At 41.2% G+C, this 8,880-nt stretch overlaps 1 long non-coding RNA gene across 1 annotated transcript; it reads left to right on the forward strand.

Moving 5' to 3' along the window:
- Positions 1–378: 378 nt before the first annotated feature.
- Positions 379–1,713, forward strand: LOC118282807. Its single transcript, XR_004784341.2, has 2 exons — positions 379–502; positions 925–1,713. It is a non-coding gene; the product is annotated as an uncharacterized LOC118282807 (long non-coding RNA).
- The last annotated feature ends 7,167 nt before the right edge of the window (positions 1,714–8,880 follow it).

An 8,880-nucleotide genomic window follows, 5' to 3' on the forward strand; every position in this document is an offset into this window, starting at 1 on the left:
TAACCCTGACCACCAGCACATCAAAATGTAACTTATCCTTTATTTATGAGGTTTCATCCAGGCGGTGGGTTGGAGAGATGTTATTTATATGTGCACAACTGCTTTCTCTGTCACAGCGGTGCCAATGCCTTGTTTTGTTTTCAGGGCTCGTTCCCATTCTTTTTTTCCAGAAGAGGTTGTTGTCGTGTTACTGTGTTGTGCTGAGTATATTGAAGTGTGTTAATGAGGGAACCTTCCTGTGTTGCTGGCCTGTTGATAAGCTGAGCTGTAGGTTAACAGCTTTCACCATGTGTTTTACCGTGGTGTTTAGGTGTGTGTGAGCGTGAATGTGTGCGTTTTGTACGTACGTCTGGAGCCAAGGAAATGTTCCCCGGGGCGTCAGACTCCTCATTAACCTTCTCTTCATCTTTCAGCGCTCTCTCTTCGTCCTGCCCAACCCAGCATTCCTCAGTGCCACCTCCTCTCCGAACAGCAACAGTCACGTCAAAGAATATTCTCTATGGTAATTTACCTATTCACTTAAACTTTTTATCTGTTATACAAGTTTTCTTTTTCAATTTCATAATCTCATCACTCTTCTAAAATTATTTATATGGTTAGACCACATAGACCAGATAGATAGATGGATAGATAGATAGATAGCAATTTTGGAATGGAGTTTGAATATAACTTAAAGAGGAATGTTCTGTCTTTAAGAAAAGGAACGTTCATTTTCAAAAGCAGGGCAAAGAGTGAACTTCAAGTGTTAGCAATATCGCCACTGTTAGGACAAAGAAACCTTCACTTTCTGTTATTCCTCTCCCTCTTTTTTTCACATCGCTCTCCCTCGCATGCCCTATTTCTCTTTTCTTTTCTCTCCCTATCTCTCTCTGTCTCTCTCTCCGCTTCTCTCTCTCTCGATCTCCCTTTTCCTGTCGCTGTCAGAGGGGAATGACGACCATCTGCAGCCCCCCTGCCCCATGACATCTGGAGACGGGCTGAGACACAACAACCGCAGAACTCAAACTCACACACACACACACACACACACACACACACACACACACACACACACACACACACACACGCACGCACGCACGCACACACACTGTCTTCACTGTAATGAAAACTGTGCAGCAGAAAGAGACAAAGAATGAGGTACAGTTCGGGGTGGAGTTGAAGGAAAGAAATCGGGAGCAGAGATGAGCACAGGGATATGGTGTAAGGTGTAATGGCAGTAACACATCATGCCACTGTGGGGCTGTCGTCGTTCAGAGTACATTTTCCTCTTCCCAGGACCGAGGATAATAATTAAGGCCGAGTAGACGAAGCTGTGTTAATGAGGACTCATGTCTCCGTGGTCCTCTCCTCAGAACTACCTGTACATCTGTCGAAGAGGTTGCCTTTTTTATTTTTCACAATGACACATTGGATCTTCAGTACTCTCTGCTTATGTATTCATTGGTTTATTACATTACACCGGGCACAGCGGAGAGCAGAGAAATTAGCATTGCTGCAAATGCACCAAAAGGCTATTTTTAATCTGTTGTCCCTGGACAGAAGTTACCTCGTCACCCTGAAGGAGAATCCACAACTGAAATGATGATTTAGTTTTTCCCCAAATGGGATTATCAGTTGCATCTGTTTTCAATTTAGAAATGTCTATCTTCAACTTTAAAAGTGAATGTGATTATCCCCTGCACTGTTTCTTGGATAAAGGTATCATGCATCGGTTTAGGTCTTTTTGTTTATCTCAAAAGTGTTTTTGAATAAGGATGATGCCCTGTTGAAAACCTCTGAAGCCACATATATTCACATGCACACACTGAACACTTGCAGGACACTCCAGTATAGTATACTTTCATTTATCAGACTTGCTGTTATTTTATACATTACTAATCTTGTACATGTTACACACTGAAATTATATTTTTTTGTATGAGAAAAGTTTGAGAAACATGATGGTCGTTTTATGAATCAGGGGCAAACAATGACAATGGAAATCTCAGCTCATTGCGTCCTTGCCTGTGATACTGATTCTTTGTCCACTGTTTGTTGTTGGGCAGGCAGTATACTGCAAGAAAAACATATCCAACTACTGTATCTAAAAAGCCCCCAAACGCCCAACCCCTTGTTCACCTCGCTACAGCAGCTCTAATGTCCCTCTTAACTAAGGAGCAACAAATGCATTAGAAGTAAAGAACATGCCATGGCTGTTGACAAAGCTCTAGATTTTTCTAGTGTTTTTAGAAACAATGCCAATTCCTAAGACAGTAGTTTGATCTTTTGGATCATGGGTCACAGGATCCACTCATGCTGTACCAAGTTAGTAACTTTCTCACAGGGAGAGTCACTTTCCTGCCTCGAACTTCGCCCAAGTGCATCAGCCACGATGATAGATGACCAGTTCATCGTCGGAACTAATTAGAAATACAAGCCCTTGAAGTGTGTGAAGGATAGTGTTTCCACCAGAGTGAGTTTAATCAGCTCCCTTCATCTCACTTAGAGCTAATTCAAAGAACAAGCTGTTGAAGGAGATGAAGGATTTTTCTACCAGAGCAAAATTGAGTTGCCTTCTTCAGCTCCCTAATGGCCATTCTAGCGCCATATGGCTCTGGTGGCAGTGTCTGATGGTTGGTTGGTTCACCACTCTGGTCCAGGTTGAAATATCTACGCAGTAATTGGATTGATATGACATTTTTTTGCAGACATTTACGATGGCGAGATAGGAAGTCCCACTGACTTTGGTAATGCCCTGATGTTTCCTTTAGTTATGTTTTTCTCTTCAAAATGAATTGTAACAGAAGGGTGACCATTAACCTCTCCTCCTACATCACCAGGTCCGATACTTTGTTTATGACAGGATATTTGCAGAAGTGATTACACTTCCACGAGTGTTTCATTTTTGTTTCGCACAAATAAGCAAATGTTAGCATGCAAACCAAGATGATGAGTACAGGCTCCTCTCTTACACCACGCAATGACAGATGCAGTTCTTATTATCCCATTCGGTGCCCAGGTGGTTGAAAAATCAAATGCACTCCTGAGTGCCCATGAGCATGTTGGTCTTTAAATGATGTGTGTGAACACATTGCCATGTTGAGGCAGTGGAAATCGAATGCACTTTTTACCAAACAAAACGTGATCAGAAGTCAGTGGTGCAGTATTTCTTTTTAGGCTGCTTCATCAAGATAGTAATATGTGCCCACAAAGGCGGGTAGGCTAGATACTCTGCATGTTACACACACAGATGATCTGCTACTGCAGCAAGTAAAAGCGTTTTCTCTGCAGAGAAGCATTCCCTCTAACTACCTGGCAATATACGCCCTTTCAATAGCAACCTGCCAAGGTGCTCTAGCGAATCAGGCTTTTAAAGGGAATGGGAGATGGCACTCTGAGTGTTTTTTTTTGCATGTTACTTCAAAACACATCCATGATTAATTACAAGACTAAGTGCAACACTTTGAACCAATGCACCTGGCACAGTTATTCCACGGTGGATTTGGACACGCCCTGAATGCCCAATGAGCTTGCATTGTTTTTTTAAAAAGCCCTTAGTCTTTCCCTGATGGCCTATCTTGCTAGTTGTTTCCAATTGGATGGTTTTATCCTGCTTATGTCTTTTGAATATGGACAACAGAAGTGTAAACCACAAGAGTAATCCTGCCATTGCTATTTAATTATTCGAATATATGGGGAAAATATGTCTAGTCTTACTAGATGGGGCAGATGGTCAGCTGGATTCTTCTGCTACCCATTAGGCAGGATATAGACCAAGCAAAATGTATATTGTTACCCAGCGTGGTATCTAATTTGCCTCTTTACAACTGCAGGATAAATACTGCAGTGCAGGGACTGCAATGCCAGCCATGTATTAGGCAATAAAACTAGTCAGGAGACTAATAGGTGAGCTACATCTGTGTCACACAGAAATGAGTTTAATTAGCATTTTCAACATGTTTCAGAGCAAGACTAGCCATTACATAAGAAGGTCTAGATTCTTGTGTGAAGGTTCAACGCAAAAGGCGGAGTGTTCCACCGAGATAATTACAGATTCTGTCAGTCTGACCTGCAGGGCAGCAAATGTGTCTGCTCCGGTGCCTTTGCACATGTCCGCAAGTACCGGTGTGGACTTGAATCCTTTTGTGGGTCTACTGTGCATGTGAGAGAGAGTACAAAAAGTGTGTCCCAACAGGAAAAGTCTTTTAGTATGTGTCCAGTTATTCTTACGAAACCATTTGTGACACCGAGGAACCACTGTTGTCTGGTTCCAAATTTGAATTCCTGTCATTCTCTATGTTTTTCTCAGCATTCAGTCTGACAGTAAAATCCCTGAAGTGCTCGATTAATCTTGTATTCCATAATATTTTTTTTCTATTGCCAGCCATCTGTATCTGTCACAAAGTACAATGGAACAGCTCCCACACATTGCTGATCTATATAGCTAAGACTGTCCAGATCCTCTCCCTGAGTTGGTCGGCTGGCTGCTACTTTTAGCACTCTTAAGTAAACCAACCAAATTACTGTGGCAAGCTGTGAAATGCCATATCTTTCCATTTTAACCTAGGTGTTTGTCACTCAGCCTTAAGTTGTGCTCATGCTGTGAGGCCACATCTTATTAGTGGACAAGTAATGATCTATGAATTTAAAAAAAACATTCATCTTTTTGAAATAAACTTTAAACATACCCAAATTTCCCCAGTTTTTGGGACAAATAAATTGATATCTTATCTTATCTTATGATAAGCCATTCTGTCATTTTAGCCTCTCATGCACTTACAGCAGTCAAACTTGAGTTCAGAGTCTGTGTAGTGTACTGTTTTGTATAATTCTACAACTGACCTGAGTTTACCTTGTCAGCAAACAACCACCTCTGGTGGCATTATTCAGCACTTAATGCATCACTAACTGCACTCAAGGGAATGTGGTAACGTAAACAACATTTTTTCTGGGAGCATCAACAAAGTATCACATTTCTCTGTTTTCACTGATTCAAATATAGTATATATACTATATATATATATATATATATATATATATATATATATATATATATATATATATATATATATATATATATATATATATATATATACTTTTATTTAGCTCAAATATTTGGATGTTGGACAACAACCGGGCAATGCAGTGGCCCAATTATACCAGGTCAGTGCTAATTACAGTCAGAGTAATATCTCTGAATCAAAGTGCTTGTCTCAGGGTTTTTTTTCCTGAGTCTTGAATGTCAAGCTGTGAGCTAAATTCATTCAAAGAACCCATACCTCCGCCTCGGGCCACGAGCACTATGGGAAACAAGGCCTGAGGGATTCAAGGGAGCCAAGAAAACCTCTTGAAAGCCTCAAGTGTTTGACCTAGTTAGCATGACAGCTTACTCACACCTCCATGTGAATGAACTTTATGGACCTGAACACTTAACCGTACCAATTGGAGTAACTGACTGTCTAAACAGCTCCAGTAGAGTCACTACAAAGTATAAGATCGTAAAAAAAAACACAATTAAGTCCAGACCAGGTTTTCCTCAACTGTTTCAAGTAAAATTAGGAAAATTTGTGGTCTCACCATGGGATCAAGATTCAATAAAAAAAACAAACTTCTGTTGTGCTTCTCTGTTAGGGGCCAAAGACAGAAGCAGAAGAAACAGGCTCTGAGAAATTGTGTGTCTTTAATTGAGACACGCTTGTACAGATAATGGTATGAGTCCTGGTATGAGAATTTTTTTAAGGTCATTATTTCAGCCATCCGGGACAAAACATTTTGATCTCATCCTATCACAGAAAACTTTCAATTGGGCTGACATCTCTTAAGGGTTGGATGACTCCCATCTATCAAAAGATTATTCAGTTATCAAAATGTACAACTTCTAAGTGACTCTTGCAAATTACATAATATATGTTTACAAAAACATGACTGAACATTTCAAAATACAATTTAATTGAACATTTGATGGCAGATGGTGGTCATGGTGAAATATCATATAACAGAATCGCAATATGATTATGAAAGGACAATAAATATTTGGTTTTGATTCAATCAAATAAGCTAACACGGTTGGTCGTATTTATGTTGTTTGAATCTGATACACAGTGTAATGAAATCATATATAATCCTACTAATGAGCTGTCATTGCAGAAAAAAAAAAGGAATGTCCCCCCTGGGCCTTTGTTATGGACTTTTCTGAAGTGACATGTTCTGTGTTGGGGCTCCATGCTGATTTAAAAGGCTCCTGTTATGGGGCGCATATGTAAAGCACCACAGACCACCAGACATCATGCCTCCAGGATTACCATACAGGAGCCCCCCTCCTCTTTTGACCACACTCCCTTCTTGTTGACTTCTCCAACCCTTGTTGACCCACTCAGATCCCAACCCCCTCCCCACCCAACCCCTCACCCATTGCTCACCCCTGTCCCTGCTCTCCAGCAGCTCTCTTTCCTTTCCTTTGACAAGGCCTAGGCCTGGAGGACATCTTTCCCTTCTCTCTTTCTCTCTCTCCTTGCCCATATGTCCCCTCCCCAACCCTCTTGTCATATCCACAGTTTGACTCATATCTATGTCCAGTGGCTCTTCACCCCTTTTCGTCTCTCGTCATCTTCATTTCCTCTCTGTCAATGACCCCTCTATTCTCACTTGAGTCAGAGCCAACGTAAGGCTCCAATGACCACAACCACAAAGATTAGGAGTCTAAGGTCTAGTTTATAACATTTAAAGTACATTCTTTGCTTATCCACAGCACTGTATTTGCAGTATGGGTGGTTTTCTTATTCCACGCACTGCTTGCTCAGATTGTGTATGATGCAACTGAACAGGACAATCACAAACAAAACCTGCAACCTCCCCCCCTTGTCTTTTCTTTTGTTTGAAAATGTAGATAAGTCTTTAAAACTTTTTTAAATACTTCATCCTGAGGGTGTAGCGGTGACACAAGAGGTATTTTACTGTTGCCTTCTGGTGATAATATAATGGCTACATCTGTAGATAATAGACCTCCATCTCAGTGATGGACCCCTCTAAACCTTTCCCCATCCATTTGTTCTTAAATCGCTCAGTCTTTTGCCACCGTGCTCTCTCCCTCTGTCTCTCTCTCTCCTCTGGCCTGAGGGTAAAATGCTTAGGGACTCTGAGTTATGGCCACTTCTCTGCTGTGCTATGTGTGAGATATGCTCAAGCAAGCTGTACTGTATATCATTCATGAATACACACAAGTGGTACTTGTCAGCTACCTTTGACAAGCTGTCAGGCCAACTTCCCTTATTTTGAAGTGAATTTAACAAGCCTCTAATCTTCCGGTTGTAACATCTTCGCTGCTTAGACACCCTGCCACGCTTACAGCAGGGGATGCAGCACTACATGTTGTTCTCAATCCATGTCGCCTTGGGTTGTGATGTGTCCTTTCCTGTGCTGAATGCATTAACAACTATGTGAAGGTGATTTGTGTTTCTCCAGAAAACAAACCACCGCAGGTTGTTTGTGAATGCCCTCTTCACACTTTACAGTGAGCAAAAATGTCCACAACAAGCCACTTTGCATAGTACATCTTCAGAACTGATCATTTAGTCTGAGTCACAACAGTCCATGGACAATGAACATTGAACATGAACAAAGATCTATGTGGCTGCAGCACTGCAGATGGGCTCTACACATTATCTAAATATCCTACAAACAGTGCATAACTAAAGCTAAAAGGGAGGTTGTGGTTGCTTAGCATAATTGATACAATCAGACTATGACCGCATAGCCCCGTCCCAGCTAACTGTCTAAAATAACTTGGTTTCCAGAGAAGAATAAAGCAATCCCACTGCTACAGTGAGCCCCTGTGACCATCCAACCATCAGCCCAGGGAATCGTGCCATGGCCGCCCATTCAGCAGCTATAAGCTCCAGGCTCACACTTGGCCAGACGAGCCTTGACCCCATGGAGGGCTGGAGTCTCAAATAAATAATAGACCACGAGGTCCTTGTGCCATAGCTTGCCCTCAGGCTCTGAGACGGCGTGCCAAATTAAAAGTCAGATTTAGGAAGTTTAACTATCATCTGAACTGGGAATATTAAAAAGATTTAGTTATCCAAGACTATTGACCGGATGTGTGATTACTGCCTTGTGGTCCAGCACAAAGCAATTGAAAACATAAAGGACCATACAAATTTTCATGGCATGGCTTTTCACACTTCAGCAACTCTGGCTGGAAACAAAAAGGGAGATTTTATGAAAGCATACTGTTGGCACTTTGAGAGCTGGTTGTCCGAGCTTGTTGAACTTAAAAATGAAAAACGGTACACACGGGGGTGCTCAGTCAACTAATGAGTTCCTGTACTGGACAGCCTGTCCCTGCCTTTAACCAGCATTTTATGAGCCTCAACCTGAGCCCAGAGGTCATGAAGAACATAATTGAAGGTCACAGTGCTTCTAAGGATAGCTCTTGGCTTCCTGCCCTTTCTGACGCCTCTATTCATGTTTTCACTTTTTTTGAAGTTACCTTGACAGAATGGAGGCCATGTGTGGGGACATTCATAATTAGTATTTTTCTTGTCTCATATTATTACCATATTATATGTGTAAAATTAACCTGTCTTCATGACAGTAAGTGAAACGAGAGATGGTGTAGTGCATCTGCAAATACCTGTGTACTTTGTACCTTCCCAGCTCTTCAGCCACTATTTTGTGTCACTCTCAGCATCTTTCACACAATAAGATTAGACGCAAAATGTACTCACCTAATTGTAAAAAGTAAAAAAAGAAAGAAATGCATCGTTGCCAAGTTCAATCGTGCAGTGTTGGAAGACGAACGCAAATTAATGGAATGCAGTGATTTTATTATTTCTTTTTAGCAGGGACTTTCAAAGAGTTTATTCATACTTCAAAGCCAGATCAAAAAGAATACTTAATG

The sequence above is a fragment of the Scophthalmus maximus genome, chromosome 14 (genome assembly GCF_022379125.1).
Source record: "Scophthalmus maximus strain ysfricsl-2021 chromosome 14, ASM2237912v1, whole genome shotgun sequence".
NCBI classification, from domain to species: Eukaryota; Metazoa; Chordata; class Actinopteri; order Pleuronectiformes; family Scophthalmidae; genus Scophthalmus; species Scophthalmus maximus.